Here is a 17,051-nt window from a genome sequence, read left to right as displayed (position 1 = left end):
GAAATATTATGTTTGTATGTAATTTTTTATCTGTGGATCTAGAATACTTCTGGCATGGTTAAAATAAGAAAATTGTTTACAGGCTATTTGTAAGTCCCTGGGGCCTAGAGGATTCATCTGTAGTTAATGCAATGCACATATATACTTGATATATACAAGTGTGGCCCATTCATGAGCAAGCAGTTAGGGTTCAGTGGTATAAGTTTAGCTTTAGAATGCCTAGTAATCCAACAGTACTGGGTCAAAAATAACACAGCTACATGGTGCAAAACACTGGTTACTATTAACTCACTTTGCTGATGCACATTCATGCATTAAAAAATCTTAACTAGTTAGGCTAATTGACTTTTGGGTAACTTATCAGAAATGTAGTTGCATGTCCATAACTGATACCCTTGAAATTTGTACCGCTACATGACCAGATAATGCATAGATCTGGTATTAATAATGACAGAACTCCAGCTAAGAGCTTCTGTTCAGTCAGAACAGGAATGTTCCTTTGGATTTCAAAATCAGTGTAGACACTTGGGATCCATTTCTTCAAAACCATAATCCACTAGGAAGGTTATTATTTATCTCTATATCAAACTATAATACAGCGTGTTTCCTGATAATGGAATACGATTTCAGCTTTGGGGGTCTCAGCTTTATTATTTGTAGCAGCCAAAAAGCAGTTATTGAAGAAACATGAGTATTTTTTGTTAGGCAGAGAGGCTGATTTTGCTTAACAATGTGTGCACAACTACTTGAATACAAGAGCATAAAGGAAACAGAGGCATGAAGGAAGGTGTGATGGGCTCATGGGGTTTCTGATAATATCAAATTCCCAAGCAATAGCCAGTTAACAACATATATAGCCAGGACTTGATCAACAAGTTATTTGATATTGTACAGGTTTCCAGCAATAAATAATAAGACTTCCCTTGCATCTTTCCTATTTCTTTGAACACGCCTTAAAAATAGTAATGAAGTAATCCACACAGCTTCTTCTGAGGCAGGGAAGTGTTATTACTACTTAATTTTACAGGTGAGGAAACCAAGTCATGGAGGGATTAAGTGACTTGGCCAAGGTCATACGGAAAGTTCACTGCCATACGTGGTATGCGTCAGTCCTTGTCAGCACTCAGTGACACTCCCTGAGAAGTTCACTCAACCCCTTTCTCTGCGTAGGCTAGCATCTTTAAGATTTCTTAAGAATCATCTTCTACCCTAACCCTGACTGAGAGAAGAAACATCGCCAGCCCAGGTGAGAGTCAGGCTGAGCCCAGTTAACGGCTTTCCTCTCAATTCATTTAGGACTCCTGATTATCTTCTGGATTGTACTTTATTTTCACCTCTGCCAGGAATTCCTCCTAACGGACTCCTCTAATTTAAAACTATGTAGCTAGGCAGGATAATATTGCACAGACTATACATAAATACATGCAGTAATTATTTTAAAAAATATATATTTCTCTCAGAACATAAGTGGAACATAAAACTCGTAATTTCTACTGCACTAAAGAACAAACTAAAAACTAAACTTTCCTTCTTTACTTAATATAAATTTGACAGCGCAAAGTTTCATAGAATTTGTCATATTGTGTATACTTGTGTGTACACTCATACAGACAAAACACAGATAGCATAATACCTCCTATATAGACACTGTTACATTACAGATATAAATCTGTAAGTGCATAACCCTCATAATGATTAACAGCAGGAATAATCTCAAAAATTAAAAACCACATACTGAAATATTTCACTTTTACAGCAACTTTCCAACAAAAATCTCTGATGTAATTTTATGTGTAAGCATTTATGCGTACTCCCGCTTTAACTAAGATGATGCATTTCACAGATTACTATTTCATTGTGTGCTTGTATAGTCAGAATATTTACTGTACTTCATGCGATGCCTAAGGTGAAAACTTAAGTGCACATCAGGTCCCTGTCTTCTTTCTAGTTAAGCAGAAACTTGAGCTTTCTCTTAGGTTTCAGTTCTCTAAACATTGCCTTAGTTTATGAAATTTCTTCAGATCTTCCACACTTTAATTCTTCTGTTCCTACATTTGAACAAGCACCCTGAATCTCTCTTCATATTCTTAGAATCTTTTTTTAAACTACTTAATAAAACTTGTAACTTTATTCACTTTGAAATTTCAAAAGACAAGAAGATCCTGCTAGTTGCAATACCTTTCGTGATTTAATTTACTTTTAACTTATATTATGTTAATTTGCATTTAATTTGCATTTAGTCTTTTCACTGAATTATGACCTTTTTAAAAGGTCAACATGACAGATGACAAATAGTGACCAACTCTGAAATAAAAAGAGGAGGTAAGTAACAAAATAGTCGGTTTAGATTTTGGAGGTTTTTAAGTGGTTAACCTATAAGGGGAAGTTAGATGTGTTGGACAGGGTAGGAGAGAAACATTACTCTTTTATCTGCATTAAACTGTAAACTGAGAAACTGGACATAGCCAATGAGTCCGCACTTAAGTATTGGCCTCATCATATCCAGCAAAGGAATGAACACGGATACCATTTCTGGATGGTCAACAGAAGTGATCAGTGCCTTTTTCTCCACAAAGCAGAAGAGAAAACACCGTTATCTCCTGTGACCAACACAGTGAAGACTGCATTTTCCTCAGCTGAAACAGAAATACTGAGGTACAGCCACAGTCAAATCTAGAAGCTCAGGAATTAATTGCTATGTTCAAGACACAAGCCAAGACTAATAGCTGTTCTGTCAATGCTGGTCATACTAGATTTCTGGAGGATGGTCCTGCACCATACTGCTGAAATCCCCCTTCCTCTCCCTCACTTTCTTCATATTCAGGTCTAAGTCTCTTGCAATCTTTACAACCTGTTGTAAAGCATCCCTGTGCCAATAATAGCTTAGTTCCTCTATTATATTAGTAGAAGAAAAGCAGAGTTGATGTTGTTTTACTTATGTCACTGACTCAGTAATCCACCTTTTCAGTTCATGCATTAGCAGTACTGCTACAAGAACAGGAGTGCCTTTTCTTTGGGGCAGAAAGAGTCATTCTGTGAACAAAACAATAGGCATAAGAGCTGGGGGGGCTGCCATCTATTCCTTGCTCTGTCACCAATTTCCTGTGTGACTCTAACAAGTCATTAATCTCTATATGTCTCATCTAGAAAATGGGATAATAATATTTAACTATTTCATTGGGAGGTTTAATGGTTGTGAAATGTGCTGAGCTCCTTGGATAGAAGGAAGCTGCTGTCAGAGTAAACAGTAATAGCATGATTATATTTGGTGAGAAGGTTTTAGGAGAGTCACTTTGTAACATCGATATTACAATTCTACATTACGCAGGCAAACCTGGCTAAGCAAGTGAATCACTTACCAAGAAATTTGTCTTTTACTTCAGCTGAGGCATCTACACACATTGTATGGAAATCAAAATTAAAGAGAACAGTTAACACCTTGTAAGCCTGTGGAAAGGTACTTTCTTTAGAGAACACCACATAATTTTCTTTAGTCTTAGAATCTAACTGCAAGCACCAGCCTATAAAAGGTTTAGAAACATGTCTAGGGACTCTGAAACCTGCGATAGACAAGTATGTCCCACCACATGACAGATCAGTTATAGACAAAAGCACACATATTAGTGCCTTGTTGATTTTTCCTTTGATATTTTAGAAAACACTGGGTCTTGAACTAATCAGTCTTCCATTGATATATTCTTAGATGAGAATGCTACTATGGATTTTGAACACATTTGTTGAAAAAACATCTAATCCATGAAGTCAGTGGGAAATGCAGATGCTTGGCATTTCAAAACAAACAAACAAAACAACAACACACAAAAAAAAAACACAAAACAAAACAAACAAAAAAACATCATGTTTTTTGCAACTTCTCTTTTTGTAGGTATTTAATGTTAGACGCATTCCCAAACCCTTTCCTCTCTCCAATGTCTCACTGTCTCCCTCTTTCTCATTTCCCGTCTCTTTTTTTTTTTTTTTTCAGGTTTTAGGTTTAGATTCCTTTAATTCACAAGAGGGTGTATCATCAAATACTCTTCTGTACTCCCTTTTGCCAGCATAACACAAAAACCGTAATGAGTATTTACCACAAATTCAAATAACTCATTCTAACAAAATGATTGGTAACTTATTTTGGGGTAGCAACTGGAAATAGATGCTTCTGCTTCCACCATACTAATCCTCATTTCATTTGTGATATGGCATTAATATTGGTCAGCTAAATCCTGTGATGTTTTAATGTTGATAGAACATCAGGGACCATATGTTGTTTTCCTCTTCAAATTAAAAGGTAAATAAATGTTTATATACACTGTTTGTAAATATCTGTTTCCCTATGACTAATATCTTAATAAATAAATAAATAAATAAATTGATATCTACATCCAGTAGCTTGACTACAGGAAATAACATGCAACATTTTTACTTGGAAAAGAACTTAATCAAGTATTCACTTTCACCAAATGCATATTACTAAATAATAAGGAATTAGAACTGTATTAGGTAATAGAGAAAACAGTATACAAGGGACAGAGAAAGCTATTCTTGTATCATTTTCTGGTGAATAAATTCTCAAAAGTTCTCATGGCACTGTCATGGTTCTTATGGGATTAGCAAGAATGTATAATCATTGCAGAAAAATAGTCTTGTAATAGTAGTGGCTCTCTACCACTAGTCCTAACAAATTGTCTCGATTCACAATGCCTTAGAAATTCAACTGAATTTTCCCTAGGAAACATCTGTCCACAGGATATTCATATTTCAGAAAAAAAAATCTTGGGAAAAACATGATGTTCATGTATTTCGTCAAACACAGGGTAACTAACTATTTAACTGACTTAATGAATTACACCATTTTGCAACCTCTCCACAGCAACACAGATGAATAAACATCCTCTCACACTTCAGTCACACTTCCAGGTTTCATTTTTTAATGATCTGGAGATCTTACAATGTCACTCTAGTGCCTATTGAGATGTTGTCTGGTTGCAAAGTAACCAGTTCTGAGTGGAGTCAAGAGACATCATTTAAATGGATTTGTAGGTAGCAGCACTTCTGAGTTCCACCATCAAATAACTTGATTGAAGTAAACCAGAGTAGAATCAGAGCCCTGTTATCATATACAAGTGGCCAGAATACATATATAGTAGGTCAACAGGATAGAATATTCATTCTACAACCAGCACCTTGGGAAGCACACATGAAATAATTTCCCAAGTCCCCAAAATAAGAAACATTTACCATTTACTAGGGCAATTTTCAAAAACTCAATTGCAAATTGAGTGTTGAAATGGGAATTAGAAACGCAGAACCATTGTGCTTTTTTCTGCTTGGCAGTATCTGAATAAATCTAACTCTTTTAGTGGCAAGGTTTAGAACACTGAGTAGAAGAAAATTATGAATTATGTTCAATGTACAGGTATAGAAAGACCTGAAGGGACTGTTCCTGGTCTCTTACTACTTTCTGTCTGTTTCTGTGCTCTGAAAAGCCTTTGTGACAAGCATCTTTTTAATATATAAGCTTTTTGAAGTGCCCAGTACCATCTCTTGTGTGACAAAAGATAGTAGATATGCTACAGGAGAGAACACTAAACCTCTGAAAAGGCCTTGGATTAAGTACAGTCCAAATTTTAGAACCAGAAGGAGTCACCTGCTTTGCAAATTGTTATAAAATAGATATACAATGACAAGGCCTATCCAACACCTATAACTGATCATTCGCTAAAGCTAGGGCTTGTCTAGTATGACTTTATACTCTAGAATCTGCAGATTTAAAATGAAATCAGGTCATGTAAGTTCCAAATACTCGCTTTCAGCACGAGGAACATACCAACTACATTGTATAAACTGACATCACTGACAGGTCTGTACAAATCTACAGTTGCTCATAACAACAATAGACATTTACAACTGAGAATGAGTCCTACTTTTGACTCAGAAGGCAGTGCCTGACATCAGGAGCTAATAATCAACACAGAAAAATGTGAGCTTGGCATGACTGAGGTAGGCATTATAAGATGTACAGCTGGGAGTGGATAAACCAGAATGGGCAAGGTGGAGACTATTAAAATCTGGCCTATTTCTTCTACTGAAATGCTCAATGAAGAACTGTACAAGTATAAGGCACCATACAATTTGTATGCAAAAATAGTAAAAATGAACAACTCTTCAAAAAAAAAGAAGTTAAGAAGTAGAGTGTATATGTCAAGTTTAGGCAAATTAACATTGAAGAAAACAGGAAAACGTGAAGAGGCATTTAAAACACTAAATGAAGAAGTTACAGATTACTTATTTTCCTCCGAACATTGCTCTTGACATTTATATTCAGCTGTATTGGTGGAAAAAAAACATATCGTATTGTATATACTGCCCAGCTCATGCCCAAACTCCCCAGCTGACTCTGTTCCTATCTAATTGGAATTGTGTGAACTTGTAAAGAATGTACCATACCCATGCAGCTACAGAAAATACTTTGTCAAGATTGCAGAGTTCTTAAATTGCATAAACTCTTCTTCCTTGCTCAAAAGTATGAAATAGTTGTAATTAGAAAAGTAATAGGGGAGAAAGGGAGCTGGAGAATTGAGAAATCTAAAAGTAAGAAGAGTAAGAATTGCAAAGAGTGTGGAATTTACCTAAAATAAGCACAAAGTAGCAATAAAAGATTGAGAATACTAACCATTGCCTTCAAATACAGCTCTTTTGCATTCAGCCTGTGGTAAGAGCAATGAGCAGGTCTTTGAAAGCCAGAATCTTTCTATTTTTCTCCCCAGGTAAACCCCCAATACAGACATGTACAAGAGCAAGTCATACATAAAGAACAAAATGATCGATGACCTAGCTACTCTTTCAATGAAATCTGCTCCTTTTTCCTGTATCAACATTAAATGTTTAGTAGTTAACTATATAAAGTTAATAATATCAAAGCATAAAAAATAACTTTCATAATAAATCATATTTGTAATGTATCACGTTAATAATTTTACAGTAGAAAAAATTACTTTCTTTAAAATTCAAATACATAATAAACCTCAAAAGGTAGTGTTTATGTGGTTAGGTTCGCTGCAAGGTATTTAAAGTTTTATGTGTTTACAGTTTATACTCTGAAAGTGTTTATGTGTTAAGTGTCTTTTAATTGTAAAGGGCTGCTTTGTTGGAAGGGTGCAACCCAAAGTTCAAGGGCTGACCATGACCTTTGCAGTGATGACTTGGAGCCCTAGGGAACTGGGATGTTCCTTAATTTATTATGACGCTGGCCAAGACATCACAAGATTTTCTATCCTCTTGGTTAATGGTAACCTTGATCCTCATTTTCTCACTACAGAAACACAGGCTAGTTAGGACATATGCTTTCCTCAATATGCTGTGGCAGCTTTATGAAAATAAAATGGAGAGCAGAAAAAAAATAATAGAAAATCTTGGCAAATAAATTCATTTGGAGGCATACAATAGATAGGCTTAAAAAATGCAATTTTATTTGAGCAACACGGTATTGTCAATTCCTATGATTCAATAATGAATTTCTTTAGGCTGAGAAGAAATAAATGATTACATAAGAATATTGGCTTTCTTCTTTTCACTCTAGTTACGCAAAAAGCAATTGACCATTTCATCTGTATTTTAAAGACCGAGGACAGGAAATATTATTTATTTAACCACATAACTTTTTAATGTTAAATTTGCAAATTTGCAGTCCTGGACTGCAAAAAGATGGGAGACAGATAAGAATACCACCTGTGTAAGTCTCACTCTCCAGTATTTAACAGCCACAGCAATCCAGAAACTAAAGAGGAAAGTGCAGCATTAGTGGCACTCTGATTCTAGCTAGCCACAGCTATTTATTTTGACAGAAAATGTAGACATATGTTGGAGGAGGAGGGAGGGATTTGAGAGGGAGTGCTCCGTGTTGAAAACAGGATATGGTGAAACAGCTTCATTAGGCTTACCCTATCATTAATTTTAGGAACATAACTTGCAGCACCCTAAGGATATCTACTCTTTCTTGGCTTTGTGCTCCAGAAGCTCACACTGAACTGATAATAATTCTAGACCATAAACTTTTCTAAGCTCATCAAGAGTCAGTAAAGCAAATTATTTACTGCATTCCAAAGTTCTAGACCAAAGCATTAGTCTTGAATTGGACTGTTGGGGAGTTGGCAACACACTTTAGTAACCTGAGTTACTTTCTAATTAATGACCTATCACCTATTTATATTATTCTAGAGCTTAGGATAGAAAAAAATGAGACCTCAAGAAAAAGTTCGCCTGCCACACAAGAAAACACTGGATCCTACAATATTAAAGTGCTAATGAAGAACAAAAATTAAAAGCATAGCATAAGGTGGCCTAACATACTTTCAGTTAGCAAGACTAGAAACCACAAACAACCTACTGAGCAAGTTCAGTATATTGCAAACACTATAGAAGCAAACTTAAAGGTACAGGATCTACAGATACTTTTTCCTAATAAAACAGTTTCTAAAAAATAATAAAAGGTTAAATAGAATGTGAGAGAAAATGTATTATTAAGTGATCCAAAATTTTGAATAGCTGTTTTTTCTGATACTGAATAAAACCAGGTTCCTAAAAATGAAGCATGAGAACCAATCGCCACTGCTAGTACCAGCAAAGGTAATTATCTGTTCCACTTATACATGTACCAAAGTGATACCTAGTGCTATGAAAATAAGAGGGTGTCTGCTTTGATCTATCAGCCAGTCTAGATGAAGGACCCTTCCATGCTCAGAAATAATGGAACAGGAGAGGTGTGGATACACTTACATATATGAAGAACATTATTTACTGGTAGGGCCTGGGAAACAAGCAAGTTAGGTGTGCCAGGCTTGAGCAATGCCCGTCACTATTTCTACAGGTAGCTTGCTACATTGAAATCAGGCCCGTGATACATATTTCTAGGGGCTTGATTGGGTGAAGTTGCATCATAACTCCATTTTCAACTTTGTACCCAAAACATTTTTGCAGACCAAAAATTATTTTTATCCCAAAGCCTGTTGTATGATGACAGGAAAAGTACTTTAAAAAAATGATGGGGAAGAACACAAATTACACAGGAAGAGGCAGGCGACACTGCACATGATATGCTTATTCTGTATTGATCAATTTTGAGAAGTGTGATGCACACCAGTGTCTGTACACAGTTAGATCAGTAACTGACAATAACAATCATTTCAACTCCATTTATTTGTCTCTTTTAAAGCAGCAGAAGAAAAAACTTGCTGGGTGGCTCAACTATCTCATTTATATAGATGAAAATTTCTGGATGACTTGGAACAATTTCTTGGAATTGAGCTACTTTATACTTTTTTATTTAGACATGAGGGCCTCTCAGATAAGATTTGTTATTGCTGACAGTCGATAATTTCCTTATATCCTCAACTTGTGACCTAGTAATCTACCCAAAGGAACATTTTTGTAAAATCATATGACCCTGACACTAATACAAACTTGATGTACTTTTAAAACCAATGTATAAAATGCTCAGTCAGGAAATACAATTTCTATTTTAAACTTCATCAAACTTTTAAAAGTCAAACATTCAAACCTGTAGATTTTAATATATATATATTTGCAATAATTATTATTGCATTACTCCTAGAATGTTTTTGATGCTTAGGCTATATATTCTACTTTTTGTTATTTAGCTTCAATTTCAGCTCTGTCTAACATCTTCAACTTAAATGTCTTAATTAGACACTTCATGGTTAAACAAACAAATGCTTAGCAGCATTAGTCTTCATTGATTAAACTTCCATGAAGAACTTTTACATTTTTCTTCACTCATTCCCTTTCATCAAAGATTCAAAAAGCATATTTGCTACTCTCTTACAAACCTATGCTGGTTGCTTACTTAGTTATCATTTGAATAAAATATCACAGAGAACAGAAAAAAAAAAAGTTTTCTTGTAATTACTTCATCAAAAAACATATATTCTCCCTCAGAATGATGCAGTAGATCCAGTGCAGTGGCAAAGAATGTACATATGAATTTTGAAGAACAAGTGAGTCCCTGGAGCTGAGTTCTAGGAGTTGGATATGAACATTCCTAACATTAAAGAAATTTACAGAGGGCATCACATATGAAGCCAAGGAGACGGAAGTGAGCGGAATAGAGAAACTTGAGTGGAGTGCAGCAATACATAACAAGGTTACAAATGAGTTAGGTCAAACTTGTGAGCATAGATTTAAATGCAGTAGACAGAAATTTGAACTTAATATAAATCACAGCACTTCACTTTCTTCTCTGCCCTTTTTACCAAAAGTCCCTCTGCCCTCTTGTTCGAGAATACTGCAGTTTCATTTCTTATCTACACTACTTCGCTGCTCTCAAATCCATGAAAAAAATACAGTTATCAAGGATCTTTTTTCAGGTCACTCCTTTCACTCTACATAGAAGTGAGAAGTCACCGCAGAATGTTCTCTCATGATGCTAGGTCATTAGAGTTGTACTGAGTTTTCACTTTCAAAGGCAGAAGCAGGTGAAATCCCACCCTTTCAAAAACTAACACTAAAACAAATACCCATGTGAAAATACCTGTTCAGAATTCATAATATTTTCTTTAGGTGAGTTTGAGATCTCTCCACTAAAAGGGAAAACATAACTTACTTTCTATAGACAGCCAGTTCCCCAGGGCTGGAACAATCTTCCATTTTGTTTCAAAATACTAAATGTGCCTGGAATAATACCTGAAACAAATCCAAAATAAAAATGAAAAATGCATAACAGCAATTTGACCCTAGCACAGATTCATTTCATTCAGAAATTCCTGTAGGGCACTCTATCCTGGGATATGATGACACACCTTATTTATCTAATGTAACAATATAGATAGTAAATATATATATATATATTATATATATAAATACTTAGTGCACCTAATACTGCACGTCTTTTTGTGTGTGTGTGTGTGTGTGTGTGTTTGTGTGTCTTTTATTAGTATTGAAATAGATAGAAGTGCAGTAGTGGATTAATGTATTACAGAATCATAGGATAATTCAGATGGCAAGGGATCTCAGGAAATCTGTGGTCCAAAGTTGTTCGTATCTGTTGGATTACAGATATGAGGTCAAACCTCATATAATCCTGTTAAGGGTCATATCTGGTCAGGTCTTGAACACCTCCAATGACAGAGACTGTGCAACCTTTTTGGACAATTTGTTCCAATGCTTGAGTATATCTCTATCATTACTTTAGAAGAGCTCAGCTTCTTTTCCAGATTTATGTGACATAGTACATAATGAGCTTTTCTTGTTGCATACAACATAGAATCTAGTTAGATTCAGAAAATGAGTACTTCCTCTAAGAGGAGGAGACAGGAAAGAATACAGTAAAGGGTAATATAACCTGGGACATGAGCTTGACCGGGATGCTTTGGACCAGTCTTAGAAGTTTGAAAGTAAATAACTATATTGCATTAGAGTACTGTCTAAAGGCTGAAACATCAAAGTTTAATCCAATTGCAATTAAATGGTAGCATAAATGTAGCTTTAATCTATTAGGCATGTAGCCTAAGCAAAAATTACGCTTTTCTTTAAACTTTGCTGATTTATGACCTTTTGTTTTGGTGTAAATGTTTTATTACTGTTACAATATTACTTAATAAAATGATAGCAGCTAGGTTCATGCATTACAAATAAGAATCTTCATAAGACATTTTTGTAACCATAGTTTCAAGTGTTATACCTTTGCTTTGATTTTTTGATACAAATTGATCACAGGTTTTAAAATAACTTGCATGTCCAATTGTATATCTAGTGCATACAGCATTTAGCATACAAGCTAGCCTGCTGTTTTGCCAAACAACATGCTCAACCTGATGGCATTTTTGTCTTTCTATAACACAAAGAATGTGAACTTTGTAATGCATTATAACCAAAATTCCTGGAAATGCTTAAGGCATTGATTGCTAAAATACTACTGGACTAGGAAAAATTGCTGATGGAGAGAGAAGGCAACAGTACTCCTTACTTTATTTAGTGTAGCTACTCTTTCAGGCACAGCTGTACTTACCAATCTGCAATTGTTTGATTGGGATATAGTCTGTTAATGCCTACCAACATCTTTCCCAGAATGCCCACTACCTGATCCTCAGAACAAAAGCATCTGGCTGCTGTTCATCCTTCCCATTGAATGGCAAAAGGTAGAAGTGCAGTAATGCATAAAAGGTGCAATGGTTGGAGCCTTAGAACAGCTAATATACAGCTAATATCCTGCAGTACCACAAGTAGCTACAGAGCCTGATTTGCAAAGACTGCTTATAACAGCATAATACATAATATCAGACAAAAGTACTACAGGCTGAAGACAAAGCATTAGTACAACTTGAGGCCTTTTAACCTTCCCTTTTTGAACTATTTTTTTTCCTTCCTCATTCTTTGTCACTTTCCTGCACCATCACTGGCTCCTCCATCAGACAGAAAAAACATTGTCCTCATGTGGGAGCTGTGACTTATACCAACTTCCTGGCTTGCAAAGTTCATTTGTAAACCTTCACGTCCCTCTGGCAAAACCTTCAGACCCAAAGCTTGATTAACAAACTCGGCCTTGGAACATCCACAAATTCTTCATCCTAGAGACCAAACCAGAGATGACAATTTTTGCTAGACTAACATACCTTTTGTTTTCTCAGGTACTCTGCTGTGAGACACTTTGGTACCCCATGTAGTATTCAAAGTATGACAAAGTAAGTGACACACTAACAGCGACCTCTGATTTCTGAGACAAAGCTGTAACATGGGAATAGACACAGCTCCTGGTATAGTGAGGAGGACAACCTGTTTTGGCAGACAGTGGAATGGAATATATACGGGAGTCCATTTCCTATCAATGTTTCATTATCTCATAACCCTGGGTATAAGGGAAGGGGCACATGGAGACCCAAGCATAGAAGAAAAGGCAGAAATGAACTGAAGAGAGCAGAGCAATAAAGAACTCTGAACGGGGGAGGAACGGGCATGTGAACAGACCCTGTTTATAGGGAAGTATGGCTCACAGGGAAACTTCCTGTGAAATGGAAGAAGAGTCCCTGGAGTGTGCAAGCCATTCCTCTTACAAGAGTGGTGAAGCGTACATGCTCTCTACATTGGATAAATACAGCTGCCCTTAAGATTTAAAAGACCGTTTTCAGAAATAAAAAAATAATGCACTTCACAGTAGTAGTACTCCCTTCCATATACCAGTCATTCATGAAAATACTTTGAACTCAGAGTTTACTTAATTACAAACACCTAGCAAGTTAGCTAAGACAAAGATCATGTTTTTTTGAAGTGGCCACTCTAGTCTCTTGCTATCACTCATGGTGTTATGCTTAATGTATGATTATCACCTTTTGGAGGCAGAGACTGGGTATTATGTCTTTGAAGCACAATGAATCCTAATTAGGTATAATCAATAATAATTACAGTTATGTAATGGAAAATAAGAAGATGAGGAAAAGCAAACAGCTGAGATCATAATAATCACCGTGTACTACGACTGATAGGGAAATTAGTATAAGAAGCTGGTCAACCAAGGAAACAGGTAACTATTTCTTTGGCTTTAGAGTTGAAAAAGCAAAGCTAAAGTGTATTAAATGCCACACTAAACGTGATTTATAACTTAAGCTCTGGAAGTGAAGCTATGCTTCCTTTTTACCTGAGGTACATGCAACTCTGAGGGTTTTGCTGAGGTAATTTCTTTGGAATGAAGCAATTACCACCTACGTGGCAAATTGGAAGTGTTACATTCCTCTGGCAGTAATCCTCTCCTCCATTTAGCCAGAGGACAGGGAGGAGAAGGAGATGACTTGAATGGAAAGAACAGTCAGAACTACAGAGCGTTCTACTGCAAGAGTGAAGAAGCACTAGGTGTTAATCTCACAGTATATGATTTAAAAGCTCTCCACATGGAGTGTAAAAGCCTTCTACACAAATGAGATAAGAGATAATTTGGTCAAAAACTGAAATTGAGCTCAATGATGCTTCTGGTCATATGCTTTATGTTCCTACTGAGCATCGAACTCTGGAATTCCCAGAAACATTGCACAATGCTGCCTTGCTAACCCAAGATATATATGTCTATTTCTTTCACTGACAGGTTCACATTTCAATGCTACACACCCAAATGATAATTACATGCTACAACTATATATACGGGTTTTTTTTGCTTTCCAATCCATGGAGAAATCATGCTACAACTGTGTAATAGTATCAGCACACACACATATATGCATACATGTAAATATTTATGTACGTGTATTTATTGGGAAGTATCAACTAGCACTTCAGAAATTGAGTTTTATAAATAAAATAATGTTTTATCTTCCAAACAATTGTGGATAAAAGGCAACATTTCAGAATAGGTCAGTACTTTAAAGAAAGAGAAAGGAGAATTGCACAGATCCAGGCTTGTTAAGTTAAGCTTCCTAAGAACAGCTGTGTTATTCTGAACAAGATGGGACAACAGTACAACTTTCATACACGCTTATGTTCTTCTTAGTGCAGTTAAAACAACAAACAAAACATGGAAATCTCAACCTTTTGGCTGCAGTTCAACAACTGTATTATGCAATCTCTATGGCCAATCAATAGCGCTTTTAGTCCTCTACCTAATTGGACAACTGTATTTTAATCACTGTAGAAAAAAAATCCTGTCAAAGCCATGTTTTCTCAATTGTCTTTATTACTGTTGGTTCATATCCAGTTCTTATGCGAACAAAGGAGTGCTCACGTTAATCTTAAAAAACATGCTCTCTATAAGCTTTCCCTATTGTGCAAATTCCTGCTCTTGCTACAACCTGTAGAGTTATATGAATGTCAAACACAGCACTGCGAAGACCCAAAAATGTCAGACTCAGTTCTGAGTAGGTCTAAGATGACACCATGTTTTGCAGCTTATATTAACGAAGACAAAATTGTAGTATGATGGTGCTGAATGCTGAGAAGTAAATAGTGCAAAGCAGGTGTTTTAGTACAGTGATGGATTTTGTTCTGAGTGCAGGTCCTAGGCCACTTCCAAGCTTCAGAACAAACTTCGGTTCTAACTGCTCCACAGAGAACCTGCTGACTGTTGAAGCCGCTCTTGGCACAGGGTCTCACGGCTGTGCTAGACCTGTAGCAATTCAGCATACAAAAAGACAGGGCAGTAAGTAATAAGTTATCGTGTGGCAACTACGGCAAATGGAAGCTTTAGATCCTTTTGTTCTTCCAACAGTTTTTCGTATTTTTGCTCTGCAATAAGAACCTATGGCCCAGCTTTCTTCAGGCCATCAGGTCACTGTGATCAGGTGAAGTTTCTGTTCAACTTTCTTGAGTTCCTCCAGACTGATGTTCCATCCATTAAGTGGATTCCTTAGAGAGTACATTATTTTTTGCAATAAATATGAATGCAATTGTAATGTATGGCATAAACAGACTACCCAATATCCTGAAAGAGCTCTCTGGTGGTTACAATGGCCACATGATGCTGAATACAAGGCGTAATTGTACAACCATCCTTATGAAGAAATATTCATCTAATCTAAACCATTAATTTAAAGACTTTCATTCTTAATAGGAGTATGTCTTTCAGACTGTGGATAACATATCTGTTAACGTCATATCACCTTTTCACAAAAGGACAGCATTCTTTTAGCCACTGTAATGATAGAGAAAGAGTAATATATATATATATATTTAATATCTTTTAATTAGGTTTAGCTAAGGAAACTATTTATGAAAGTCAATTCAAGGTCAGATGTCTAAGGACCACCTGTCAGTGATTTACCACCCTGCAGCAATTCACAGGTTGAGAATTTCTGCAAAAACTCAGGAAAATGCATTAAACTATTTGCTATAACTACACATTCATACCTCTCTTTGTATTACCTACACATAAAAATGCCTTTGCATGTCTACTTTAAAAGTGTTAATCCATGTCCTGATCCACAGGGAAAGATATTAATTAATACTTGAAACTAGGTTACTGGGTCTAGTTTTCAACATTAATTGAAACTAAGCAATACAACTAGGAATAAAAGGATAATAGAAGTGAAAAATGGGATATGAAAAGGGAAAAAAATGAAAATATAAACATGTTTCAAGTCAGACAGAAGTAGCTGAGGTAGTACATACATCTTGCAATTAGGCAATCCACAGGATTCAGCTGTGGAGCCAGACACTCTCAGATTCACTTTTGTGTTCTCAAATTAGCTTTAATTTAAGGAATATATTATTTTTACATTTCCAACCCTTCCTCTATCAATGCTAAACTAAAATAATCAGGAAGAGTTTGTAGCTTCCAGTAACATTAATTGCACTATTTTATTTTTAAATCATAATCTACAAACCTGTAGTCTACAGATGTAAAGATCTAAATTATGGAATATTTTAAAACAAAACAAAAACAAACAAACAAAAAACCACCAACCATCCAGCCTGCATTAACGTGTTATATAGATGTAACTTTCATGCATCAGTTCCTTACATGCCATGTAATTTTCTACAGAATGCAGTATGCTGAATAACATCACAATACATCTGATGAATATTGGAGCCGTTTCATTAGGTAAAGCCATACGATGATCAAAAGAAAGACCTATCCTGGACCTTTCGAAACCTATGTGATACGTTTCAGGATTCACTTGAGAGGTAGTGCCTGAAACAGCCCAGAAAGCTGCGCGCAGTTAGGTCAGAGCACAGGTTGTGAGGTTTCCTGATGGCTAAACATGGTATGACATGACCGTTGCCACAGCAAAGGAGCTGTATATTGTAAGAGATAAGGTCTTTGTTCTGCAGAGCTGGCTAAGCTCTTACCTATGGGCAGTAATTTAAAGACAAATACACAAGTGGACCTTGCAAAGTAAAGCTTGATGAGATTGGGGATGATATAAACTGCTGTGTAATCCCTAGCAGATGCACATTAAGATTACATATGAAGCACATACGGAGGGTGTATCCAAGGCCTTACCATTCCTCACATCTGCTCTATCATCAGGACTGTCTTAAGCAGCTCCTGATGAGTGCAGCTCACAGGCAAATGTTGTGTTACTGGTACACTGTTTGAGTGATATGAGCAAGCA

Source organism: Anser cygnoides, chromosome 8 (genome assembly GCF_040182565.1).
Source record: "Anser cygnoides isolate HZ-2024a breed goose chromosome 8, Taihu_goose_T2T_genome, whole genome shotgun sequence".
NCBI classification, from domain to species: Eukaryota; Metazoa; Chordata; class Aves; order Anseriformes; family Anatidae; genus Anser; species Anser cygnoides.
This window is presented reverse-complemented; position numbering follows the sequence as displayed.